Source organism: Melozone crissalis, unplaced genomic scaffold (assembly GCF_028551555.1).
Source record: "Melozone crissalis strain CALT ecotype California unplaced genomic scaffold, PUWL_Pcris_2 ptg000066l_1, whole genome shotgun sequence".
NCBI lineage: Eukaryota > Metazoa > Chordata > Aves > Passeriformes > Passerellidae > Melozone > Melozone crissalis.
Genome location: NW_026535844.1, coordinates 5,431,846 through 5,459,615, shown reverse-complemented (window position 1 = coordinate 5,459,615; position 27,770 = coordinate 5,431,846). Strand labels below are relative to the sequence as shown.

The 27,770-nt window shown below is 53.1% G+C and overlaps 2 pseudogenes; one reads left to right on the top strand and one right to left on the bottom strand.

Annotated features, from left to right (window-relative positions):
* The window catches only part of LOC128945560 (uncharacterized), a 1,627,138-nt pseudogene that overhangs the window by 527,893 nt on the left and 1,071,475 nt on the right, over positions 1–27,770 (top strand).
* The window catches only part of LOC128945477 (serine/threonine-protein kinase PAK 3-like), a 142,288-nt pseudogene that overhangs the window by 46,446 nt on the left and 68,072 nt on the right, over positions 1–27,770 (bottom strand).

Here is a 27,770-nt window from a genome sequence, read left to right as displayed (position 1 = left end):
GGTGGGGGCCGTTCATCGGCGACATACAAACAGCCCGACTCTCCAAGGTCCTTGTGACAAACAGCCTCAGGTTTATTCTCACAGCTCCTTTTATAGGAGCTTCAAATTTGCCTCGCTTACGCATGTGGTTGGGGTCTTAGCACCATCCAGCTCCCTGGCCAATGGTAGGTCTGCATTTAGAGCTGAATGACATTGGCTGAGGGTTCCTGTGTAGAACTGAATCCAACCTAACCTTGTTCACTCAGGGACTTGTTTACTTCTAGGCTGGTTGAATTTGGGGGGCAGCTTCAGACTGGTTGCACTGCGACACCCCTGCCCTGAACAGTATCGACCAGAATAGACCAGTTCAGACCAGTATAAACCAGTACAGACCAGTATAAACCAGTATGAATATCTACAGAGCAGTAGAGACTTCTCCCTATGCTGACCAGTACAGACCAGTACAGACCAGTTCAGACCAGTATTGACCAGTATGAGACTCTATAGAGCAGTAAGGATCAGTATGGACCAGTATAGAGCAGTGGGGACCAGTTTAGACCCGTTTAGACCAGTATGAGCTTCTACAGAGCAGGAGGGACTTTCCCCTGCCCTGCCCAGTGTAGACCAGTATGATCCAGTATAGAGCAGTATGGACCTGTTCAGAGCAGTGGGGACCAGTTCAGATTGGTATGAACCAGAATAATCAAGTTCAGACCAGTATGAACCAGTATGAATATCTACCGACCATCAGAGACTTTCCTCTGCCCTGATCAGTATGAACCAGTTCAGACCAATATAAAACAGTATGGACCAGTAAAGAGGAGCAGGGGCAGCAGGGGATGCAGAAAACCAGTTTGGACCAGTAGAGACCAGTAGAGATGAGTTCCAACCAGTATGGAGCTCTACAGACCAGTAGAGACCTTCCCATGGCCTGGGATAGGGACACTGGGATTGAACTGTCACAGTGGAGGGAACACTGGGATGGAACTGGGGACACTGGAATGGAGACATTGGTATGGGGACAATGAGAGATGGTGGCACATGGCCAGCAGTGGGAGCACTGGGATGACACTGGGAGCACTGGGATGGAAGTGGGGACACTGGGCTGGTGGCACTGGAATGGAACTGGTGCCACTGCTCTGTCCCTGGTGCCACCTCTGTGGTGACCCCCATGTCCCCACAGTGTCCCCACATGAGCCCAGTGTGTCCCCCATTGTCCCCAAGAGGACATTTTGGGAACACTTGGGCACTGTTGGGGACACTCAGGGGACATTGGGATCTTTTTGGGAACATTGGGGGCACATTTGGGACCCACGATGGCCCCTCAAGGGAGGGGCAGTGGGGGGGGCCAGGGGTGACGTCACCTCTCCCTGCCTGCCCCCCCCAACCCTGCCTGTGTTCGGAGTGTCTCCTGGGAGTGTCACCTCCCTCTGCCAGCACTCCTGGAGTGTTCCCAGTGTCCCCAAGGTGTCCCCGCAGTGTCCCCAGCGGCCATGGAGCCCCAAGAGGTGCAACAATCCCTGCATAGGGAGGGGGCAGGAGACAGGGGATACACAGGGGTGGCAGGAGGGGACAGGGGTGACAGAGGGGAACAGGGTGGTGGAGGGGAAATAGGGGGCTCCAGTAGGGGACAGGGGCCTGGCAAAGGGAGCCACAGCATGGTAGGAAGGGGGAGGTGACCCCAAGGGCGGCAGGGGGGAACAGTGGGGGGTAGCAGGAGGTGGCAGAGGGGATGAGGGGGTGAGAAAGGGACAGAGGAGACATGAGAGCCCTCCAGGGAGGGGACAAAGGGGACCATAGGAGGGCAGAGGATCCGCCACAGGAGGCCACAAATGCCACAAGGTTTCTCACACCTCCCCTGTCCCCGCTCTTTGTATCCCCATCCCAGCTGCTGGAGGCACTGGTGACCATGGTGGCCACCCTGGGTGAGCTGGTGGCTACCATGAGCGGGCCATACAGGGGCGTGCTGTTTGCTGTGTCCCCAGGATCCCTGCACGCAGCCCTGGGGACCTTCATTCATCGCCTCTGGGACACCCTGAGCCACCCCAGTGTCACCTTCCTGGCCAGGGCCCTGGCTGCCCTTGGGCCACCCCGGGGGCCACCTGGGCCCGTGTGACAAGCACAGTCAGTGCCTGGTGGGACTTGGTGACCATGCTCTTGGATAGCTGGGCCCACCTAGCCCAGGAGGCCACCAATCTCTGCAATGTCTGCAAGTGATTTACTAAAATTATGGATATTGATCTAGTACTGATATTCCAACTGTGATGGACAAAGACTCTCTAACAGTTTAAAGTTAGAAAGTGGATGTTTATTGTGATGTGGGATAGCTCCCAAATAGACACCACAATTTACAGGTGATTGCAGAGTCCTTTTATCTATACCAGTAGTGAATACCCAAAATACAAATGCATATTAATAACTTTGGCACATCCCATTCCCCACTTCGTATGGTAATTAGTTCAAAAGCTATTAACCATGCGTTGTTTGTTCCTCGAAATGGGTCGGTGGTCCCTTTCATGGGGAGGGGTCGCAAAATGAGGGAGAAAATGAAGTCTTCCTCTTTCTGACCTTTCTAACTTTTCAATGCAAATATGACAAATGAACCCTTGGTAGAACTCCCATTCCCCATCTTCAATTGGTTTCAGAACAGAGGAAGCCACAATTGTCTTACGTTCCTAAAAGCTATTTATCAGTTTCTATATTCTTCATTAAAAACCCAGCTAACCAAACACTGTGTTGACAAGCAATCAATTATTAATTAACTACTAACTCTTAAGTTCCTCAAGGCCTTCCCATTTTTTGATTAACTCTAATAAAGCTTATCTCTAACTGAAACCTCAGCTCCTTTAAAATCTCTAAATTTCTTAAAGTTTATGTCTCACAGGGACGTGGCCACTAATGAGGCCACCACTGTGGCCACCGCCACTGCCCTGGCTGGGGACCTGCAAGACAAGGCCACCTGCTAGGGAACATCAATCCACAACTGGTGGCTGTGGCACAGCAGCCGCCGGTGGCCCTGGCCAAGGAGGAGGTGACCTCAGCGGTGGCTGCGCTTGAGGCCCGGGTCGCAGCCTCTGCCATGGAGGAAGAGGCAGCCACCAAGGCCATGGGAGAGGCCATGGCGGCCAGCAGCCAGGCAAAGGTGGCCACCAGGAGGGACAGAGGGCGGAGGCGGCCCTGGGGCTGCTGGAGCGCTTGGCGGCTGCCTGTGCTGTGACGAAGCCACCGTGTTTCCCCGGGAGCTGCGGCACTGGCTTGGGGACATCAAGGCTGGCTCTGAAGGGGACAAATCAGACATCCCCTGATGTCCCCGAGGCCTTGGTTGCTGCAGTGGCCAAGGCCAAGTGGCTGTGGGAGGCCAGCAGCCGCCTGGCCACGCGTCACCTGCTGAGAACACCTGGGGACATCTGCAGGCTCCTTTTGAGTCCCCCCAGTGGCCCCAGTGGCCTTGGTGGCCGTGCAGTGGCTGAGTGGTGCCAAAAAGCCATTGAGGACATCCAAAAGCTGCTGCGGGAACAGTGATGACAGCACTGTGATGTCATCAGGGCGGTGACATCATCAGGGACATCGCTGGTGTCACTTGTCTTGTCTCCCCTCCCTGTGTGGGATTTTAGACACATTTGGGGAGTTTTCTGAGAATTTTCATTAAAATTGCCCCAAATCCTGGGGTAATTCCTGGAGTAACACACCAGGATCCCCCCCTTTGCTGCCTGCCTGCTTCACAACATCCCCCAGAACGCCTCCAGCCACTTCCCCCTCGGTCCTCCCAAGCCCCTGGCCCACGTTGGGCTCTGCTGGGGCCTGGCTGGCTCTATCCCTCTGGGCCCCCACAGAGTTGGACTGCCATTTTCTCTTCCTCTGGAAGCACTCCGATACCTAACTGCACTTGCAAATCCCTTCCCATCAGATTATATCCTTCCCCCCATACGAATAAAACATCCCTCATTCCTAATTTGTTTGTTCCTTCAAATATTACATGTTTTATAACAGGTGCTTCATATCCTTCTCCCTTTGCCCCTACTACTTGAACTGTATTTTGGCTTTTTTTTGCATCCTCTTGGAATTCTATAAACATGTCCTCTTAGCCCCTATGTCTACTAAAAATTCAAATTCTTCCTCCTGAGGGCCTAATTTGAAATTTATCAAGGGCTCTTGTTGATATTTTGACCCCAGGAGACAGAGCTCCTGACTTCCCCATTCAACCCAATTCTCCGTGTGCCACTCCCAGTGGCACTTCTAGGAGGGGGTTTAGTGCCACTGCTTGGTTCTCATTTTTCCATTCCTCTCACTGGACCGCTCTGCTCCAGGAATTCTGGCTGGGTCCATCAAGGGCTGCAGGGGGTGCATCGGGTGCTGGCAGATATGGAGGGGGCAGATACTCTAAGGTCCCAATTTTCAGTTTCTTTTAATTTAAATGTGTTCACCTACCTCAGGGAAGCCTCACCCTTCCAACTGGCAGCAGAATCTGTTTTTTCTTGACTGACTGGTTCTTTGGCATTCACATGAATATTCAAAGTTTGGCATATCCACCCTTCAAAGGAACTCTATTTTGGCCAGATCAGATCAATGACAAATGATCAGATCTTGTCTCCTGATGAGTCTATTTCATCATATAGTAATCAATAATTTTGATTTTATTTGCATTCTTTGTTTCAGGATTATGTACTCACTGTGCCAATTTTATGCCTAGGAGGCTGTTTGAAGGTATATCCATTAATGTTTCCCTGCTCTCCTTTCCCCTGGGGATTTTCTCCTTGCTTGCTTTGTGTCCCATTTTCTCAGCTTATCCCGGCACTGTCCCCACACCTTTTTTTTCCTTCTTTCTTAACTTCAAAACAAATCTGACTCTACGTCTTTCACGTCTATTTTCCCAGTCTTTCTCAGGTACTGTTCAGGCTCGTGGAACTAAATGCAGCTTTCCCACACACTATTTCCTACAGAAATTTTTAAAAATTTAATGCCCAATTCCTGGCTCAGAGTTCCACTCTTTCCCACTCCCGGCACAAGGCACTCTTCAGTGTGCCTGTGCAATGCCACCTCTCATGACAGATTTTACACTTACACCCTACCCAAAGATCACATCCCAGTCCACAACTGAAACACAGAATTACATTCTTACAGACAACACAAAATCTTTATTAAAATTTTTATTCATATGCAAAACAAACACTTTGCTTTTTCTGGCTGTCTCGGTCACCCGAAAAGAGGAAGCTCGGCTCGAAGCTCCTTGTTTGTTTTGTGCTGCAGTACATCTCATTCACTCAGCAGCTATACCTATCAGCCACACAAGACACAGGACATAAACATTCACTTCCCACTCTCCTCATTTCCCATTCACTCTTTCACACAATACTAAGGTGTAGCAATGGGGAATAAAGAGACACAGATGCCCTTGTGCATCTGAAGGAGATCACTTTATTGCAGAAATCACCCTCCGTTTATACCTTTACTCTGAACCTGACAAAACCAGAACTCAACAGAAGAAGGGCACCCATTGGCTGGCTCAGCTGCAGTCTGCTGTCCACAGGTCCTATCACCCAATCTGTTTCCCTTTCATGTGCTGTCCATGCATTCCTCCTCATAACTGCCTCTCATCGTCCAACCAACTTCCAACCATCCAGCCTGCAGCTGTGCCTTCCCCACAGGGCCTTCTGTGGGCACGAGCCTTAACAACTTTAGGAAATATCGCCCCATATTCCACATAACGCCCTTCCTTTTTTTTAGGCAATGAAAACATACTAAGAAAAACCTAAACAACTCCTAAAACATTAATTACAGTGATAACAATAATAACTTTAACCACTTTTTAAAAATAGTAACATATACCTATAACATAGCAACTATATACACATGGGATCAGGACAGTGAGACAAAAGGCTGCACACTGTGATGGATCCCACTCCACATGGAGACACTGTGGAGACACAGGCCCAGCCCCTTCCCCATGTCAGTAAGTCCAGGGCTCCTTTCCATTGTCCAGCCAGTAAGTCCTTCACCAGCGCTGGAGGTCTTAGATGAGCCTTTGTGCTGAAGGAATGCTCTCTGTCACATGCAGTCTGTCCCATCTTCATTTAAAAAAACTGAAGACATATAGGGCTTTAGCTACTCTGTTGTGAGGGTACCCCAACTCCCCCTCTTTTTGTTTTTCAAGCATGGTTTTTAGGGTCCTATGGGCACACTTGACAACAGTTTATCCTGTGAGAGAGCAGGGAATGCCAGTACTGTGAGGCACACCCCATGGCTGCAAGAAGTTACAAACTCTCTCTGTGGAGAATATTGTTAATAAATGGTTAAGTGAGAAAGGCCATCCTGACATAATGCCGCTGGTTAAGCTCGAAAGGGAGGACAGCAGTCTCTGATTCAGTGACTGCTGACAGGCAAGAATGCCGGATGACCTTGCTGCAACATGAGGAAAGGGAGGTGAGATTAGTCCTGAATATCTGCAGAATGTAACAAAAGAATAAGCACAAGAATGTAGAAGTAGGTGTAGTTGCTGATATGTAACTAACCAATCCTGAGCTCAACTTTTGCAATATGTATGAAGCTTATTAAGAACTGTATTTAACCCGCCATATTCGATCAATAAATTGGACTTGGATGAACCAATTGGTGTCTGGGTCTCCTTCCTCCGACATCTCTCTGAGGTGTAGGCAGGTCCATGGTCCAGTTTGACAGTGTCAGGAAGGCCCAGAGTGGCAAAACACGTGAGCAACACAGGCCTTCTCTCTGGTGTAAGAAGTTGCTTTTAGAAAATGAGAATAGGTGTCAATGGAAACGTGAACATATTTTAAGCAACCAAACTCTGGGATAGGGGTGACATCAACTTGCAAATGGAGTTAGGAGCTAAACCTCAGGGCTCAGTGCCTTCTACTAAAGGAGCAGGATCAACCTCATGACAGGAGGGACAAGACAATAGGATATCATGGGCTTGTGAGGAACTTATTTGAAATTGCTTGTGAAGAGAATAAGCATTCTGGTGTAAAAAAATTTGTGACATAGCTTGGCCTGTGCAAAAGTATTTTGTAGGAATGTTCCCCCTATTGAAAGAGTGACCAAATTATCCTTTATGTCCTTAAAAAGGAAAAACCCAGAAGTTTCTCTCCTCAATTTGGTAAAAAGACACTTCACAGGACCTTTGGGACTTCATCTCAAACCTAAGGCTACCCAATTGGGCAGAAGCCAAAAAGTCCCGCCTAAGTAATTCACTAGAAAAAGAAGAGAACAAAGGAAATCGTTGTTTTTGTGGGGTGTTTTTAGCAGGAGCAAGAACCTCTTGCTCCTGGCTCAGGTTTTCTCTGCCAAGAGCTTTGTTATTTGCCTTTCATTAAAACTTTCCTGTTTCCAACATTACTTCAGAAGTCATCCTGCTAATTTTATGCCATTTGAAGTAGCTGGGCTATCTCAGCTGTGATAAGTCCTCTAAGAGCTCATGAGACCTGGCTCGAGGAGAAAACTTATCAGTATTTGGTACCACACCTGTCATGACAATGACATCTGCATAGTTATTACCTTCTGCAATAGGGCCAGGTGAACCTGTGTGGGAGCGAACATGCAACACATAAAAATCATGCAGCTGGCTGTTAATTAAAGTCCACAATGTTCTTAACTCTGTAAACAAAAGATAGTTATTAACATGCTTTAAATCGAAAAATTGTCAATGGAATACAACATTGGCAGCATACAAGGAATCAGTTACGGTGTTAAGTGGTTCCTGTGAAAATCACTGAAAGGCATAGCGGATAGCAGCCAATTCTAAAATGTGCACCGAGGCATCCTTTAACATTAACACCTTTTTAGCCACTGGAAAGAGTCACCTTCATGCCAAATCCCTGTACCTTTGTTGGTTTTGCTGGATGAATCTGTAAAAACAGTTGGTCTGTTGACAGGGGTCGTGCTGCAGTGATGCTTTGAGTGCAGGGGGAGGTTACCCATCTCTGTCCATAAACGATGTGAGGGATAATGGATAGATAATTGTCCAGAAAAACCTGCAAGCACAATTTGGAAGTTAGTTGCTGTCAAAGTCTTCTAAAAGCAACCATGCCAAATTGTCTTTACTTGCAAGTACGTTGATGGCATGATGATCCTGGCCATTGAGAGTTTGCAATCTGTTTCTACCTTTCATAACTAAATAAGAGAACATATCATTAACAGTCCACACAGGTTTTGTTGCTATGTGAGGTAAGAATAACCATTCTAACACATGCAAACGGTCTGTATCATTAGTAAACAATCAAAACAGAACAGAAAAATGTTGAAATTTTTTACCAATTATGGCAAGGTACACAGATTTATCAGGATCCCCTCTCCAATTCTGTTGGTTTTCTATTGCTTGAGCACAGTGTGCAAGGGCACTTCTAGCTTCTGGGGTAAGCTGTCAAAGCGAATGCAGGTGGGGGTTTCCTCTAAGCCAAACAAAGGATGTGAAAGTTCTGTGGATGTACCCAAAATAGGATGCAAAGAACCCAGCAGTTTCTGTAATTCATTTAAAGTGAGGGTGACTTTAACACAAAGTCTCAAAGGCTGAGGTTCTGCGTGCTTGGAGGTAGGCACAGAAAAGGCAAACAGAGGTGCATCATCAGGGTGTAAAGATATGGTGAAATAACAATCTTTAGGTCTAACATTACTAAGGGCCATTGGATGGCATTGTTGTAGGTGATGGAAGAGCACCCATAGCTTCAATAACTGCATTTACTGCCCATTAATAGCTCACCACTTGCCATTTTGCTTAGGTATACAGAATATTGGTGTTCTAGGGGCTAGAAGATGGACAGATATGGCCTAAGGCCAATTGCTCTTCCAAGATGTTTTAAATTTAGTAGACATTCTTTTCATAAGGGCCATTGGTCAACCCATGCAGGGTCTTCAGTCCACCTTGGGAGTTGACATATATCCAGTATTTGGTTTTGGAACGGCTGATCAATGGCCCCTATGAAAAAGGTTTTCTGGTGAGGTCAAGTCTATGGTGACAGAGGGACAGAACCAGCAGCGCTGGGCTGGAACTGGTGGCAATGCTGTGTCCCTGGTGCCACCTGTCCAGTGTCCCCATGTCCCCGCAGTGTTGCTGGACTCAGCCAGCACCACCCTGGCCGTGTTCGACCCCTGGAGTGTCCCTAGAGTGTCCCCAAAGTGTCCCCAGCGTGTCCCCAGCGGCCATAGACCCCTGCAAGGTGCGACAATCCCGGCAAGGAGGTGGCAGAGTGGACACGGGGGGTGGGGGGAGGGGGCAGGGGGGACAGAGGGTCACAAAGGGCACAGGAGCGTGTGGCAGGATGGGGGCAGGTGGCAGGGGAGTGGAGGGGACCAAGGGTGGCAGGGAGGCAGCAGAAGGGACCGAGGGTGGCAGGGAGGTGGCAGAAGGGACTGAGGGTGGCAGGGAGGTGGCAGAAGGGACCAAGGGTTGCAGGAAGACGGCAGAGAGGATGAGTGGCCTGGCAGGGGGGTTGGCAGAGGGGACAAGGAGGTGACAAAGGGATAGAAGGGACAGTAGAGCCCTCCAAGGAGGGGACAAAGGGGACCCTGGGAGGGCACAGGGGCCCACCACAGGTGGCCACAAGCGCCACGGGGTCCCTGACACCTCCTCTTTCCTCTCCCCAGCTGCTAGAGCCACTGGTGGCTGTGGTGGCTACCCTGGGCAAGGTGGTGGCCACACTGACCAGGCCATACAAGTGTGTGTGGCAGCGTGTGTACCCAAAGTCCCTCCACGCAGCCCTGAGGAACTTCACCTGGCACCTCTGTTAGACCCTGGACCATGGCGATGTCAACTCCCCGGGCAGATTCAATGTCCTCACTCTGGCCTGGTCCCTGAGAGTCCTTAAGTTCTGCAGCATCAACCCACAGATCTTCTGAGCCAGTGTCTGGCGGGACTTGGTGGCATGCTCATGGACAGCTGGGTCCAACTGGCCAGGGAGGCCGCTGATCTCTGTGACACCTGCAGGGACATGGATACTGCTGAGGCCGGTGCTGCAGCCACCACCACTGCCCAGGCTGGGGACCCGTGGGACAAGGCCACCCGCCAGGGGATGTCAATGCACACTCTGATGGCCATGGCCCAGCGGCCGCCAGTGTTTCTGGCCATGAAGGACTTGGCCTTGGCAGTGGCTGCACACAAGGCCCATGTGGCAGTGGCCACCATGAGGTGGTGGCAGCCCCCAAGGCCATGAGAGAGGCCATATTGGCTGCCAGCCAGGCAAGGGCAGCCACCAGGAGGGGACAGTGGGTGGGTGTGGCCCTGGGTCCACTGGAATGCTTGGTGACCGCATATGACAAAGCCACAGGGTACCCCTGGAAAATGCGGCACCTGCTCGGGGACATTGAGGCTACCCTGGAGGGGACAAAGGAGGCGTCCCACAATGTCTCCAAGCCCTTGGAGGCCCCCGTGGCTGAGGCTGAGCAGCTGTGAGAGGCCAGCACTCGCCTGTTCATGCATCACCTGCTGGGGACACTTGGGAACATCCACGACCTCCTCTTCAGTCCCTGTGGTGGCCCCAGCAGCAGCACGGTGGCTGAGTGTTGGTTTTTCGGCTGTTTTATGGCCTGGAAAGGCTCGGGGATGGCCTTGGGCAGCCTGCGCTTCAAAGGACGAGAAGAGGCTTCAGGTTTTTCTCGGTCTTCAGTATTTATTAGTTGTTTATCTAAAAGATTTTCTCTTGGCCCGACAGAGGTCTGCACAGCAAGTCAGCCATGAGCACACTGAGCGCCCCCGGGGTGGTCACTTATCTTTATACTCAAAACTACGTATACAATATTTATCTATTTCTCCCAATACCTCTTACCCTTATTGACCAGTGCACTTTTAGTAATAACCAATCCCAAAGTGCCAACATCACCACAAAAGATGGAGGCCAAGAAGAAGAAGAAGAAGGACAGGACACGCCCCAATTCCTCCATCTTACTTCTTTAGAACCCCCTGTACAGAAATCCTAAACCCTGTGTTTCACACTCTAATTAACTTATCCCTTCACCATTTACCCCAGTGAAATCCTCCCATCCTCATACAGGTGTCGTCTCCCGTGTAGGATCGAAGTCCAGCCACCAGACACTTCTGGCAACATTCCAGGACCTCCGAGCCCCCCAAGGGTGGTCTCGGTCACTCTGCACATCAGTCCTGAGGTGCTGAGATCCCACAGCTGAGCCATGCCAAAAAGCCATGGAGGACATCCCAAATCTGCTGCAGGGACAGGGATGTCCCCGCTGTGATGTCATTGGGGGTGGTGACATCAGCGCTTATGTCATCTGTGCCCTCCCTCCTCTCCACACAGGATTTGGGACAAAAGTGGGGAATTTTCTGCGAATTTTCATTGATATTCTTGGTGGGAATTCCTGGGGTGATGTCACTGGGGACACTCTGGGGACACTCTGGCGGCACTCAGGGACACGCAGGGACATAGTGGCAGGTCAGGGGGTGAATGAACCCCCTCAGTGCCTTGCAGCAGAGGCAGCTTTCCACTGTGGCTGCAGCAGAACTGTCTTATAAATGGCAAAATAATAATTGGCTTTTGCATTTCTGTATTGGCTTTTGCACATTGTAATTGATCACAATTATTTTGCTATGGTGCTTGATATTGATATACATTATTGATAATTCCTTCTATCTACTTGTTAGTACAATATAATCTATCTAGGTTTTTTGTCCACTGCCAAGCCTTTTTAATGGTATCATAATGGTCCCTTGGGGCTCGGTCCTGTCGCCCCCGCCCTGTTATCACCGGGACCCCCCATTGTGATGGTGTTCGCAGGGGTCTTCAGATGACGCAAGAGCAGAGGATGCTGACTCTGTGTTTCAGAAGGCTGATTTATTATTTTATGCTATATATATTATATTAAAACCATACTAAAAGAATAGAAGGAAGGATTTCATCAGAAGGCCAGCTAAGAATAGAAAAAGAATGAATAACAAAGGCTTGTGACTGACCAAGACAGTCCAGACAGCTGGGCTGTGATTGGCCATTAATTAGAAACAACGACATGACACCAATCACAGATGCGCCTGTTGCATTCCACAGCAGCAGATAACCATTGTTTACATTTTGTTTCTGAGGCCTCTCAGCTTCTCAGGAGAAAAAATCCTAAGGAAAGGGTTTTTCAGAAAATATCATGGCTGCACCCTATTATCACCAGGGACATCCCTGAATTTACCACGGCCTCCCCTGTGGTGAGACGCACAGCTTTAGCCAGGGCCCCGTGGAGAATCTGAATAATAGAAATGCTGACACAGCAGCAAAGAAGCTTCCTGACTCCAGGGACATCCGCCCTATAACCTATCCCTAAAACCATGTAAGGCAATATCTTGTTAACCCTACTATTGGTCACTTATGGTCCCTCTAACCTTTGCCATTGGTCAAGATTGGATCTGGGCCAAGGCTATAAAAGTAGCATACCGTACCCCTACTAACTTAGAAGAAGAAGTGCTGAGACCCTTCACGGACCCCTTCAATAAAGCCATACTCGAGGAACAGCTGGCGTCTTCTCCTTCTCCTCTCTCTACCGTCTGCTGGAGCCTCAAGCCAAGGGCAAGCTACCTAGCAAGCAAAGCTGAAATCATAAGAGCTGGCTAATCACTATAAGAGCTGAATATTCCCTGCTTGCTAGGGGCTGATCCATGGCCTTGGTCTGAGCGAGCTGGCCTCTGGCACTCAGTCCCCTTGGGGGCTGAGCTCTGGAGCTGTCATAGCTTGCCAGGATAAGACCAATTAAGGCTCATTACTCCCCCATGCACTGGGACCCCTCCTTCACTGCCCCCCCATTCACTGTCCCCCCAAAGTGCTGGGACCACCCTGATCCATGAGCCCCACCCAGAGTGTCAGGACACCCCTTGGCCTCCCCCGAATCCCCAGCCTGCACTGGGCCCTGCCAGGGCCAGGCTGGCTCCAAAACCCTGCGTGGAGCCATTCAATAAATGCCAATCGGTCTTGTAGTCATGCCCATAGAGGGGGAGGACTGCTCGGGGCGGCCAGTGGGGAGCGACGGAGCAGGGAGGGGGCAGGGACTGAAAAGAGTTAGAAATGGGACTGTGGGAAATGGGGCGGGGCCCAGTGAGTGATGGCCGATGGGGAGATGAGAGGCCTGGGGGGCTGGAATAGGAGCGTGGGAAGGGGCAGGCAATGAATGGGGTGTGGAAAAGGGGCGGTGCCTGGACAGAAACAAAAGTGGGCGGTGCACAGCAGGTGTGGAATGGGGATGATTCTGGATGATTTTCTCTCCTTTCTCAAATACGTCCATCACCGTGTTCCCCCACACAATGATGTCATCAATGTACTGCAGCTGTTCTGGAGCTTCACCCTTTTCCAGTGCAGCCAGGATCAGTCCATGGCAGATGATGGGACAGTGCTTCCACCCCTGGGGCAGTCGGTTCCAGGTGTACTGCACACCCCTTTACGTGAAAGCAAACTGAGGCCTGCATTCTGCTGCCAGAGAAATTGAAAAAAATGCATTAGCAATGCCAATGGTGGCAAACCACTTTGCTGCAGATGGGGCTGTTGAAGGGTGAGTGGGTTTGGCTGACCACCCCTTGGCACTCCAGCTCATGGATCATTTTGTGGATGGGGATCACGGCATCCCAATTCATCCAATACTGCCAGCGGTGCACTGTCAAGGTGACAATTGGTATCTGTTGCTGTTCTACCCTCAGGAGTCCTACTGCAGATGGGTTTTCTGATAGTCCAGGCAAGGTGTTCAACTGCTTCATGTTCCCTGCCTCTACAGCGGCTATGCCAAAAGCCCACCTGAGTCCCTTTGGGTCTTTGTAAAGCCATTCCGGAGGAAGTTGATGCCCAGAATACACGGGGCCTCTGGGCCAGTCACAACAGGATGTTTCTGGGAAGGATCCACTCCTTCCCAGTCAGGCTCACCTCAGCTCCCAACAGGGTCAATTGCTGGGATCCCTCTGTCACTCCGGCAATGGAAACAGGTTCTGCCCCCACATGCCCTGATGGTATCAGGGTACACTGCGCACCAGTATCAACTAAGACATTGTATTTTTGTGGTTCTGATGTGCCCGGCCATCGGATCCACACCGTCCAAAAGATCTGGTTTTCCCGTGCCTCTCCCTGGCTACAGGCAGGGCCACCCTTTCCTGGGCATACATGCTAGAGGTACCTTCACTTTAGTGGAACTCCCTTGGTTAGTGTTTCCCTCCTTGAGTTGATGCACCCGTGCTGCCAGGACAGAAGTGGGTTTCCCATTCAGCCTTCCCATGTGTCATAGTTTGACTCTGGCACAATGCCAGTGCCCCCATGAGAATACCCTCTCCCTGGTGTCTGCTGTGAGATGTCACCAGGAATAAGCAAAGCAGGCTCCTGCTTAGAAATAAAGAAAACTTTATTAAGTAAGCTACAAGAAAAGAAAAAAAAAAAAACAAGGAAAATGAAAACTTTACAAAAGCATTTTCCTCCTCCCACCCAGCAAACTTCCCAATGCAATACATTCCCCCCAAATCACCAACTCTCAGTCCGGCACCACCCTTTAGAATACTCAATCTTCAGTTCATCAAGAGGAGAGGAGTCCTTCTTGCACCATAGGCTTCCCCTGGAAACACGCTGAAACCTCGTGTGTTTCCATGTCACTCAGCACCGCCCGGAAAATCCTTTGCCATCGTGACACCTTCCTTCCATGCCCCGTGCTCTCACCACTGTGCATGGACCAGAGCTGCTTCTAGGGTTGTCTTTCAAGGATGCCTTGTCTCACTCCAAAAAAGACACAGTCTCTCCTTGGGGACATCTGTCCCCCCCAAATTTTTTGCATCCCCTGGGGCCGAGGGGTACCCACACTGAACCCCCCTGGTTCTGAGGCACTCCCTCCCTCTAAATGCAGTCTCTGTGTCACAGGAAAAAAAAATGGTTCAGTCTATGGCCACACAAGAAAAGTCCAGCCAAAAGGCCACTCCGTCATCTCTCCTCCCACTCAAGAGTCTTCTGCACTTCCCTCGTGGCCATCCCCTCTTATCTCATCTCTTATCTCTCTTCTCATTCAGCTCCAGGAGGATCAGCATTTGCAAGGTTTCTATCATGCAAGAAAAGGGTTAAAAATTTCAGTCTCATGCCTGTCTGGAGCTCCGGAACTCCCACGCTGCCCTGCCGGGCACCTTCTCGCTGCACCCTCCCCTTCTCCTCCTGGGCTGCCCGCTATCAAATTCAGATGCCGGCTCTCTCCATCTCTCTCCCCTGGGGGGGGGGTGGGGGGTGGCTGCCCGATGTCTCTTGGCGCTCTTCCACCATTCCATCCTCCAGGGCCTCCTCACCTCCCATCTCTGTCCAGGCCCAGGCCTACCACATGGCTGCCCCTCCCCGCTGGACGGGAGAGGGAGATCCGACCTCTTTCCCTCAAAGTCCCAAGAGAGCTTCCCAGAGGAGCAGCTCTGGTTTTTAACCCCTGTGTGTTCTCAGAGGTGTCTCCAAACCTCAGTGGCTACATCAGGTACCAATATTAAAATCTGAGCACCTATTGGTAACCACAGCATATCCCAAAAATAAAAGCTACTTCCTGTCAGTGAAACCATGACAAAATTGTACTCTATCAAAATCGGTGTAATTAAGAATATTTTGTAGAAGTCAATACATAATAGCAAAAGCAAACACTACCTAGTTATTTATAACAAACCCAGGGCAGGTTTTTCCCTTGCATGGAGCACTTGGGCCTTCCCCGGGCCCCTTCTGCCCTCATGCAGAGCCAGTGGCATTTTCCAGCACACCCAGTTTGTAACCAAGAGCCGGGTGCAGCCCAGAAGGCTCCAAGCGCCTCCTTCCAGGCTGACTCTGCAGGTGCCGAGGCTGCTCTGGGCTCTGCCAGGGCTCTGCTGGGGCTCAGCTCTGGGCCAGGCTGGGCCCGCTCTCCCCTCACATTGCTCCGGGCAGCTGAGGCACAGCGGGAGAAGGAATGGACACGGCAAGGCAGTTGAGGGTTAAGAGAGTTTTTATTCAAAAAACTGCCATAACAAACAGGCTGTCATAAGAACCATAAAAAACAGGCTGCCCTAACTACCATAAACTAACTACCAGTGCTAACTACCATAACCAACTAACAGTGCTAACTACCATAACTAACTAGTTGACCTAACTACTGTAACAAGAAGCTGCCCTGAAGTGCTTCATCTCCTCCGCTGCTCCCTCAGTTGCTTTGCTGCAGTGATCAGAGGGGTCAGGCTGGAGAGAGGCTTGGCTGATGATAAAAATGGGTGCTGCCCAAAGGATAAAAAGGAAAGAAATGCACTGTTACTTTCCAGAGTCAAGTTCCTCACAGGCTCTGTTGCAACAGGACAAAGGGAAATGCTTTGAAACTCAGGAGAGGAAAGCAGGCTCAGATTAGATCTAAGAAAGAATTTTTTAACCAGGAGAGTGGGGAAACACTGACAGAAGGTGCCCAGAGATGTGGGAGGTGCCTCCTCCCTGGAACCATCCAAGCTCAGGTCAGGCAGGGCTCTGGGCCCCCTGAGCTGCTTGAAGATGTCCCTGCTCGCTGTGGGGCACCAGGCCCAGATGAGCTCCAAAGGAGCTGCCAAGCCACAGCAGGCGAGGATTCTGCTTGCTCTGCGTGTGGAACGCAGCCAGACTGGAGACTGTCGGAGGGGGCCCCACAAGAAAACCCCTCCCTGGCGCTGCTGCTTCCCCTGCAGCCCCTGGCCCTCAGCTGCAGCAGCTCCTGGGCAGCCCAGCGCCGCTCCTCGTCCGGCTCCAGGCTGCACTCGAGGCAGTCCCGCAGCAGAGCCGACAGGCGCCGGGGCTCCTGCAGCTGCGGGGTCCCGTTCTGCCGGATCAGAGCACGAGCCTGCAGGGAAAGCAAACTCAGCGCTCTGCCAGCTCCCTTCACACCCACACGGGCTCACATCCACCCCGGGGCCTCAGCCCCAGCTCCAGGGGCACTTTCCTCCCTGCCACAGATGCTGCTCACAGCTCATTTTGCTATGCCAGCCAAAAAACCCAAACCCTGGGGCTGCCACAGCCACTGCAACATCCAAATGATCTCGCCTTGAGAGCCAGTTCCATTGGCTGACTCTGTCAGTAGGAACCTCCATCAGAAATAGCACATTTTGCTTCTCCAAATGTGGACACCAGCTTTACAGGCCATTTTCCAGAGTCAGTGTGGTCTGCTTGTGTTATTTCAGAGGATTCTTAGATCTAGTGCATCTCTGCAGTGCCACTGACACTCAAGTAAATGCATTCCTGATGCCCCATCCCAGAAACTGCCAGGCAAGAAACAGGAGGTTTGTGTTGCTGAAAGCTCAGGCTTGGTGACACAGAGAAAGTAGCTTGGACTAGGAAAGAAATACGTTAGACTATGAGGATGTTAAACAATCATCTTCAGGTTTTAGAGAAGTTTCCCAGTGAGAAGAATCAGGGGGGAGATCATCTTGCAAAATGTCTTTTAGAAGTTCCTGCAGAAATCTTGTTGTGTTTGGGGCTGGGATTTGGGGGTGGTTTGGGGTTTTCTTGCAAGATAACATTAGAGCTGATGCACTTGCTTCACATTTCCAGCTCATCCTCACAGCCAGATGAGCTGCAAAAACATAAATCCCAAAGCAAATTGTTGCTGGAGACTGAAGAATATTCTTCTGTGGTGAGGCTGGAGTCCTCTGGGAATTCCCTTCCCATGTGCAGAAACCTCCAGCTGCTGCTCCCAGTGCAGGGTCCCCCTGTGCTCACAGGCCTCTGCAGACACTGCAGAATTTGCCTCTTACCATGGCTGCCGTTTCCCTGAAGTAAGGAGGTTCTTCTTCCACCATCTCGATGGTCACAGTGCCAAAGGCCCAGATGTCCACCTTGGGGCCATAAGGAGATCTGGTCACAACTTCTGGGGCCATGCAGTGAGCAGTGCCCACCATGGAGCTGCGCTGGTCCTGCTCAGGGTTGAGCTGAGTGCAGAGGCCAAAATCAGCTGAGGACAGAAACAAACCCTGTCAAAGGCAGCTGGAATGAGGAAACCAAGCACCAAGATTCCCCACTCTCAGTCTGAGAGTGCAGTAGTGAAGTCAGCTGGAAAAGCCCTCAGGGCTGTAGCCGAGGAAAGATGGAAGTGCACCCTTCAAGAAACCCTCAGCTTTCATGCAGTGGCTTTTACTGATTCCCTGACAGAGCCGTCCGTGCCCAGGAGGATGTTGGAGCTCTTCAGATCCCTGTGGATCACCTGCTTGGAATGGAGGAAATCCAGGCCCTGCAGACACTGAGAGAGAACAATGTGGTAAATAGGTGTGATTCATGCTGATAAAATTGAAACAGTCATCAATATTGATACAGTAATTAATATTTGGAAATAAGAAAACAGATAAAAGTTGTCATGCCAAAGAAGATAGGGAGAGGAGGGGCTCCAACCCCTCTCCTGGCAGATGTTCAAGGATAGGAGGAAAAAGCAAGAGAGAACAGTTACTAAAAATTAACAGAGAGAAGGGAAAATCTGGTTGGGTCCCAGGAAAATGCCCGCTATAAGAGATTTATTGCTTTGATGCTAAAATGTAGTAATATGTTAGTTTTGGCTTACAGTATCCTGCCTTGGTGCGCATCTGTAACCCAAAGGTGAATTAAAGGACAAAGAGGAAGAGGAGAGGTCTTCATCCAAAACAACCCGCAAAGACTTGTGTGACCACCAAACCGAGTGGTGGAGCATGCGCGGTAAAGGTGGTGATGAGGGCAGAGGTAAAAATGTGATGAATCGAAAATGGGAGGAGATGACATTGACACATGACATATAAGGGGGGAATCTTCACTTGGCAAGCTCGTACGTGAGGTGGCAAGGGTCCAAGAGCCCTGCGCTCTGTACCCCGCGGTTATCTTTTGCTTATGCGCTATTATTTGAACTGAATTATCCCTTATTTTTAATCAAATTATATTGTCGATATATATTTTCTAAACTATTCAATTAAAATTGCAGCTATCTCAAACATTGTTTGTTTTTTTTTATGATGGGATAATTGGGCAAACATAACAACAAGAAACACGAGGGCAAAAACCAATGGCCGGAATATATCACACAAGAAAGGACAGTTCAGAATTCTGCCAGCAGCAGCTTTGCCGTGACAGGCCAGGAGTGCAGTGCACACAAGCTCCAGGCAAACTGTTCAAGGCACAGCTGAGAACAGCAAGTCAAATCCAAACCAGATAGAGAGTACCACAACCGCAGGAGAGAGAACAAGAACAGAGTAGAAGTGCAGTGATGCTGGCAGGCCGTTCACTGCAGAGGCTTTTTCTTCTCCAGCGCACAAAAACAACACAGAAACAAAGCCCTGAGCATGGAGCCACTCCTGTTCTCACGCCCTGTTTGGAAGGACCGTCGTGTCCCAGCCATGGAGTGACAAGCAGGATCCCTCACCTCCCGACTGACAGCTGCCATCTCTCCTTCAGCCATGCGTGTCTGTCTGACAATGTCCTGCAAAGTTCCTCCATCCATGTATTCCATCACCAGCCAGAGATCTCCATCAACAAGGAAGCTGGAAGAGGAAAGCAATGGCATGGAGATGAAAGTGCAGAGCTCAATTCCCCCATGGAAAAGCCTGGAGTGGAGTTTTGTTTCCAGGTCACTTGTCAGTGAGGACAGAATCAGAATCATCCCCTTCCACCATTCCTTCCAGAACAAGGACACGCGGTTGTCCAGTGGAGCTCCGTGCACCGATCCAGCTCCACCTCCCGTGGGAGGATCCACGCTGGATAACCCCGGGCGGCCCCCAGGGTGAAAGGCCCCCCGGCTTGAGAACACAACTGGCTGGGGGCTCCGCATCTTCCTCGCCCTCCCTGCAGACACCATGATGAAGGCCGGAGCATCCCCGCTACTTTTCTTGTTTCTGGTCCTGTCCTCATGTCTCCCCCCCTTCCTCCCGCCTGTCCTTGCCCAGTTCAATCGCTCCTTCCGCTCCTCCTCGTTCCTCATCCGCCTCCTTCCCCTCTCCTCTCTCACGTCCCCCGCCCCTTCCTCCTCCTCCTCCTCCTCCCGCTCCCCCCGGGCCCAGCCCCCACCCTTTGTCCCCGTCCATTTGCCCAAATCCGTCCCATCGCCCCCCCCCAAACCCCTCCCCATCGCCCCCCAATAAACGGCTCCGGGCTCAACTGGGAAGCTTTATTGGGAGCACTGGGAGCAGGCACTGGGAGGGGGCGGAGCGCCAGCGGGGCTGGGGGGGACACGGGACCCCCCCAAAATCAGCGGAGCGGGGGGTCCCGGCCGGGCCCGAGCCCACGGGGAGGGGCTGCGGCCGCCGCCGGCTCAGGAGCTCTGTGGGCACAGAAAAGGGGGTGACACCGGGCTGGGGGCCCCGGCGGGAGCGCACACGCTCCGCCACGGGGGGGACGCCACCCCCGGCACCCGCCCTGACCTTCTTGAGCAGGGAGGAGCCGAGCCCCAGCGCCAGGAAGACGAAGCCTAAGACGAAGCCCGCAATCCCCATCAATATCTTGATGCGGGCGGCGGCCGGCGGCATCTCTGGGGGATCCGCAGGGCTCAGCACCCCCAAAATCTCTCAGCAATACCCTCAGCCCCTCCCAGCGCCCTCCCTATGGCCCCCAGCGCAGCCAGGACCCCCTGAAACCTCCCCCCGATCCCTTTTTGTCCTGCCCAGGAGCCACCAAAGCCACTCCCGTCCCTCTCAGCATCCCACAGCCCCCTCCCAGGTGCCCCTAGTGCCCCAGGAGCCCCAAAGCCTCTCGCAGTCCCTTGGCAGCCCCAGCAGGACTCAGCCAGAGCCCTCCCAGGCTGTGCCCAGCACAACCGAGCTCATGGCGAGCCCCGCTTTGCCATCGCCGATCTCCTTCCAGCCCCTCGGTGCTCACTGCGATCCCTCCCCGTCACACCCAGCAGCCCCAAACTCCCTCCCAGTCACACCCAGCACCCCCAAACTCCCTCCCAGTGCCCACCACGACCCCTTCAACTCCATCTCACCCTCCGCAGCATCCCCCAAACCCCTTCCCAGCCCTTGCCCAGTCCCCAGCCCCTCTCCCAGTTCCAGCCCGGCTCTCTCCAGCTCCCTCCCAGTGGCTCCCAGCACAGCCCAGTGGCTCTGCCAGCGCCCCCAGGAGCTCCCCCGTACCCCAGTGCCGGCTCAGGGGCTGCTCCAGGCTGACGTGCTCCACCTGGCAGCTGTAGCTGAGCCCGCGCCGGGGCGGCGTTTCCAGCAGCACCAGCAGCTGGTAGGTCCAGTCCCCGTTGGGGGCCACGTCGGTGGCCACCACGTGCTCTGAGAGCTCCTGCTGGCCCTGGAACCACCTGACCTGGATGGCAGCAGGGTAGAAATCCATCACGGAACAGAGCAGGCGGCCGGGGCCGGGCTGGGAGCTCGAGGGGGGCACCAGCGAGATGGACACGCTGGGGGGCACTGGGAGAGACAGAGAGAGTGGGGACACACTGGGATCAGCTGGGGGGCACTGGGAGAGAGAGGGGAGGGCTGGGGTGGGCTGGGGAGCGACTGGGAATGGACTGGGAAGGACTGCTGAGGGATTGGGAGGGACGGGGCATGGACTGGAATGGACTCGGAGTGACAGGGAATGGATTGGGGAATGTGGTGGGAGGGACTGGGGATGGGCTCGGATGGATTGGGAATGTGCTGGGAGGGAGTGGGAGAGACTGGGAGGGAGTTGGGTGACACAGAGAGATGGGAAGGAATGGGGGAACTGGGAGAGAGGGTGAAGGTCTAAGAATGAACGGTGAATGAACTGGGAAGAGACTGGGAATGGACTGGGAGAGACTGGGGAGGAACTGGGCATGGTCTTGGAGGGACTGGAATGGCACTGGGAGGGATCTTGGTGGCACTGGGAGGAACTGGGAATGAAGTGCGCGGCACTGGGAGGCCGAGTCCGGCGCGAGGCACTCCGTGCTGCGAGTCTGCCTGGCAACAGATGAGTCATGAACTGGATGCGATCTCATTGGTTGCCAAGCGTCAAATTTACGGGTCGCTAAAATAGACGCGCGGGGGGGCACTGGGAGGGACTGGGAGGATCTGGAGACCCCGGGGGTCGGCACAAGGAGGGCTGAGGGCCCTGGGCCGATGCCCAGGGAGATTTTGAGGGGCTCCAGGGTCACTGGCAGGGCAGGCCCCGAGGGTACACGCTCTCCCTCGCGCTCACCTCGGCGCTCCGTGATGAACGGGGTAAAATTCTTGTACCAGCACCGGCAGAACCAGTCCACCGCAGTCCGTCTGTCCTCCATGAATACCGCGTTGCTGTTCCAGCGCTTGGCCAACTTCTCCCCATAGGGGGTGAACCCCACAAAGTGCCCGACGTCGCTGTCGAACATTATGAACTGATCCCGGTTGTAGATGGATCTCTGGACGTACCTCACCTTCTCCGTGCCGTTAATGAAGTAACACTCGGACTTTGTCATCCTCTGGAACACCCCTGTGTGTGCAGGACACAGGTCAGGGGGTGCCAACCCACCACCCTCTCCCAGCATCCCCAGAGCTCCGGGCCCACCCCGGATCCCCACTCCGCATCCCCTGTGCCCCACGGCCGCCATGGGACCCGCCTGCCCGCGCTGCCGCTTCCTCTTTGCCGCCCTTCCCCCATTTCCCCTTCCACATCCTCTCCGCTCCGACCTCCGGCCGCTCCCCAAATCACTTTTGGGGTCCCATTTCCCCATTTTCCCACAAATTCCCCAATCCCCAGGCCCCTCCCGCTCAGATATGATGTCCCACCTCCGCTTTTGCCCCCTTCCCCACCCTCTCCCACCGCTCGCTCTCCTCCCCCCACACCTCAGTCCCTCCCGCTCTCCTTTGGCGGTCCCCTCCTCCTCCCCCTCCATTCTGGGCTCCCCCCTTCGCCCCCTTTTCCCCATTCTCCCCCCTGTTCCAGCGCCTCCCGCCCCCCCGCTCACCCGAGAGCTCCGCGCCGGCAGCCGGTGGGGCTCCCAGCATCACCAGTGCCACCAGTAGGGCCCCAGCTGCCGCCCCTCGCCCCATGGCCGGGGCCGGGCAGGGAGCAGCAGCCCCAAAGCAGCCGCGCCGCGCTGGGAGCGCCAGTCCGGAGCAGGGCGGGCTCGGCAGCGCCGCGCGCTCTCATTGGCTGCCGCCGCTTCTGGGCAGCGATCGGCCACGGGTTCTGCCCGGCAACTGATGAGGCAATCCAACGTCCCGAGCTCTCATTGGCTAAGCCTCCTCCTGCCTGCGCTGCCATTGGCTGAGGACTTTCCGGGACGCTGCAGCCCCGGGCTGGGTGATTTTTGGGCGGGGGGAACCTTGGGGCGCTGGGCAGGTGGGAGCTCAGGTGAGCCCAGCAATGCGGGCCCAGGTGCGCGGCATCTCAGGGCTGCCCGTGGCGAGCGGTGACGCTGGCCCGCTGCCAGGCACCCCCAGAGCCGCTCTGTCCCTGCCCCCCGCAGCCGCACAGGGACAGAAAATGGAACCGAGGGTTCCTGCGTGGGGACAAGGACCGGGAGAGATCCCGCAGCAAATCCCACACTGGCACAACAGACCCGGCCTGGGCACACGGAGGGAATTTATTATCAACCAAATCACAGCAGCACAAGGAGAAGGGAAAGAAATCTCTCCAACACCTTCTCCCTGCCCAACACGGATCACCCAGAACAGGGGTCACCAGGGCTCTGCCCAACGGGGGTCACTGGGGATCATCCAGCGCGGATTCTCCCATGGGGGATGGAGCTGGAGCAGCGCACCAAGCTCTTCCCACACTCGGGACACTCGCAGGGCCTCTCCCTGGTGTGGAAGTGCTGGTGAGTGACGATCTCTCAATCCCACCTGAAGCTCTTCTGACATCCCAAGCACTCCTAGGGCCATTCCCCAGTGTGGATCTTGTGGCGCTTGCTGAGGTCGGACATCCCACTGAAGCGCTTCCCACATTCCTCACACTCACAGAGCCTCTCCCCAGCGTGGATGTTCAGGTATTCCATCAGGGTGGAGCTGGAGCTGAAAGCCTTCCCACATTCCAAGCACTTGTGGGGCTTCTCACTGCCATGAGGCTTCTCCACCAGCTCTGAGCTCTGGCTGAATCTCCGGCCACCTTCCTGCCTCAGAGGGGCTCTTTCCTCCTCACACCTCCCTGGGCTGGGTTTGCAGCCCCTCCTCATAAGGGATCTCTGGGGCTTTTCCTCCTCCTCCATCTGGCCACAGCTTGGGAATGACAAACCCGGGTTTGGGGGAAACCAAGGTGGGAGCGCCTTGGAGTAGAGGCCCCTCCTGGCCAGGTCCATCTCTGGAACTCAGCAGGAGTCTTGTGTCCATGGAAATCTCCACAATGTAAAGATTCAGTCCCAAAAAGCTCTCCCAGGAGTTCCCTATTGCTGATCTCTCCACTTCTGGGGTTCCAGAGGTTTCCTGTCCTTGGGATCATGGGGGTCCAATGGTTCCAGGGGTTCTCCATTCCCCAGCGTCCTGCTTAGGGATGATCCAGGGGCTTTTCGGGGTCCATGGGGTCCCTTCTCCCCTGATGCTCTACTTTGAGGTCCCAGGGATCCCAGGGGTCCCTCCTCTCCAGGCTCCCCCCCTTTCCAGTCTGCCGGGGTCCCCCAGCTCTGGGATTGCCCCTCTCTGCTCTCCCCACGCTCTGCTCTCCTGGGGGTCCCCAGGAACAATGTCCTCCCCTGCCCATACTGGGCAATGGCCACGTGGGCCCCCAAAGATCCCCTAAGGGGCTCAGCTCTGGGGTCCTGCGAGATCCAAACATACACACACAGAGAAAAAAACCTCCCAGAGACACCAGATGATATTTGGGGTCAATTTCACAATCTGCGAGCTCCAAACACACCCCAATAAAAAATCCTCTCAGGGACCCCCCGATGGATATGGGATGAGCTCCCCCTCCCCGCTCACCTGCAGGAGGAGCTGGGGGTGATGGTCCCGCGGCTGCGGCCACAGGGGGCACTGGAACCTCCTGTTCCTCCTGCTCCTGCTCCTGCTCCTCCTCTTCCCGCTCCTCCTTTTCCTCTCTCCCTCCTCCTCCTCCTTCCTAATCCCACCTCCTCCCCAGTTCTGCCTTCTGTGTATTTAGACTGGAGAACCTTGCTTGTTTTTAGAACTAGAACAAAGATCCCAGATGGAACAAGGCTTGCTGCTTTTAGTCAGAACTATCAGTGACTAAAGGTCACGTTGCCTTTGGTTTGGTGCCGTCCTTGTTCCTCGTCAGTGTTCAGGCTGGGCTATGGGGTGTCCTTGTTTGCTGCATTTTCCGAGTTCCTCTTGCACCCTTTGGGCCATAGGCTGTGCCCTGGGAGGGTTCTTTGTGCTCCTTTGTGACACACGAGAACCTTCCAGGCAGTTTCTGCGTGAGCTGCTGCTGGGATGTCACAGGAACAGCGCCACGTCCCCGTGGTGTTCCCGTTGCTGTGGGACACGGAGGCCTCAGTGCCCAGAGTGGCTCTGGGCTCGTTGCTGGAGGATCCTCCTGCCCGAGGCATTCTCAGCAGCCAGCCCAGCCCTGATGGGTGTCCTTCTGTGCTTGCAGGGCTACAGGCTGCAGACGTGTGCAGCGCAGCCAAAATGATGCAGCACGTGGCTGCTGCAGTTTGCACTCTGTACTCTGTGGCTTCTTCGGGGTATTTTTTAACCCACTTAGCACGTAAGTCGAGGTTTTCCCTCGGTGCAGCATCTGTGGCTTTGGGCTCGCTGTGTGCTTTCTGTTCTTCCTCTGGAGCTGAGCTGACTTTGGAACCAAATTGCCATGAAGACACCATTGCTTTGCGAGAGCTCCTGCTAGCAGCTGCAGCTGAAAAAGGGGGTGTCTGCAGCCAGTGGGGCATGCACAGCATCTGCAATGGGCCCTGGGGGGTTCTGTTCCCTCAAGCAGGGAGTCTGTGCCAGCAGAGCCTGGAACTCCCTCCCTTTGCTGCTCCAGCCAAGAGCTGACCCAGCCCAGTATTTTGTGCTGCTCTCTTGCTTGCTGTGGGAAAGGACTGTGGCTCCTGGAGGGATGCTGTGAAAGCAAAATGCTCTCTCGGGGTTGCCTTGCTCCGTGGCATTTCCCACCACAGGCAGTTTTTCTCCTAACAGCATCTGGTTCATGTTCCCTCTCCCATTTCAGGGCATCTCATGTCTGGATTCCGAGCAGCTCCTCCTTCGGTGAGTGGGAAAGGAAACTTTGGTGTTTGGAATAGTGCAGCAAGTTGTGAGCTCGGCATGTGCCAGCCTCAGGGGCCTTTGACGGCGCCTTCTGACCACAGTTATCAATTCTGATCAGGACTGAGAGACAGCAAGATGGTAGCTGTCTCTCTATTGCAGCAAGGAGCAGGACCTGGAAAATCTTCTGTCCCTGGAACTGGATTGCCTAAAAGAGCAACTCACCATCTGGTGACTGTCAGAAAACAGTTCTCAAGAAGATTTCTTTCAAATATTTTCCTTCAAAATATATCCATCAGTCAGGATTATCAACCTAATGGTTTAGAAACAGAAACCAGAGATGAACTAATAAGTGCTCTATTCTAGCACAAGTAGCAGACCCCATACATTCAGTAACAGACACAGACCTGATGCACTCTGGGGGAAAAAGCATCACCTGCCTGATGGCAGGGCCCTTGTGGAACCTGCAGGTCTTAGGCAGGAAATGGAAAAGGATGAAATGCATTCTTTTCCAGTTCTTTAGACACCATTTTCTCACCTCAGGTTTTGAACTAAGCTGAAGCTATTCAGGGTGGACATTTGGGATTTGCTCCAGCCCAATTCCTTCGTGTTGGGTCTCAGTTTTCTCTTGCACACCTTGCATGGCAGAGGACAGGTGGCTGCTGTGCTGTTGTTGGAAGGGTCGATGCACCCAGGTGTTTGTGAATGCTGCAGGCAGCAGAGATCTGTCTGGGCTGGCTTTCACTGCCAGGGCCTAAAGCGCTGCTTCTTTCTTCTCTGCTCTTTTGTCTCCAGGGCTTTTGGAACCGTTTACAAAGGACTCGAGAGGGCCACTGGAGGAGAGGTCAGTGCCAACACGCCCAGCACGGCCGGCAGCTCTGCAGGGCTTTCCCCTCTGCTGGGAGCTGTGGCTGCAGCTCTGGGGGCCAGCAGAGCTTTCCTGCCCAGGCTGCTCCTCTGCAGGCAGAGCAGTGTCAGCCTGCAGAGCACAGCTGGGACAGACTTGGTCCTTCTCAAGTGCCCAAGGAATGCAAGGAGGGCAGCGGTGTCTGTCAGAGCAGGACACGCTGGCTTGGTCTTCATATCTAAAAGTGTGAATGCATCAGCTGCTGGAGACTGAGGCCCTATTAATCTTCATCCCAGCCTCAGACAGGAACATTATTTAGCAGTTTTTCCATCCTGCCTTTCATCTTCAAAGGGAACCTCAAGCCCTAATTAGGGAGAGATCCTGCTTGGGCTCAGTTTGGGGTTTTAGTCCAACTTCAGCTGTTCACAGAGGAAGAGAGAGAGAAATGAGAAGATGGATGTCCAGAGCAAAGCTCTCTCCTAAATCCTGCAGTTGTGTTTGGGTCTGGTGTCAGTGACAGCCTGTGACAGGGATCACCTGAGTAATGGGTGTGTTTGTTTGCTTTGTTGTGCAATCCCAGACAGAGCAGTTGGATCTGAAATCATGACCAAATCCCATAGAATTGCTAAAGAGTTCCTAGCTGTTTTGCTCTGTTTTCACAGAACCAGAATTACCTCCTGCTTGAAAAATGTGTTTGAATAATAATAATAATAATAATGAGAGTGTTGAGGCCATTTGAGAAGACTGTAGGTGCAGAGAATGTAGTTAGAGCTTTGAGGCTGACAGCTGAGGGACCATTTCTGCAGAGCTTGCAAGGCCAAATGTCTCTGGCCACGTGTCCTGTAAGCAGCCCCCAGCTGGCAGAGCAATGGGCTGTGGGAATGGCCCTTGCTGAGCTCTGGTGTCCCATCCCAAGGCAGTTGGGTCCAGCCCAGCTCCATTGCTCCAAAAAGTCTCGCTCCGTGTTTGCTGTGG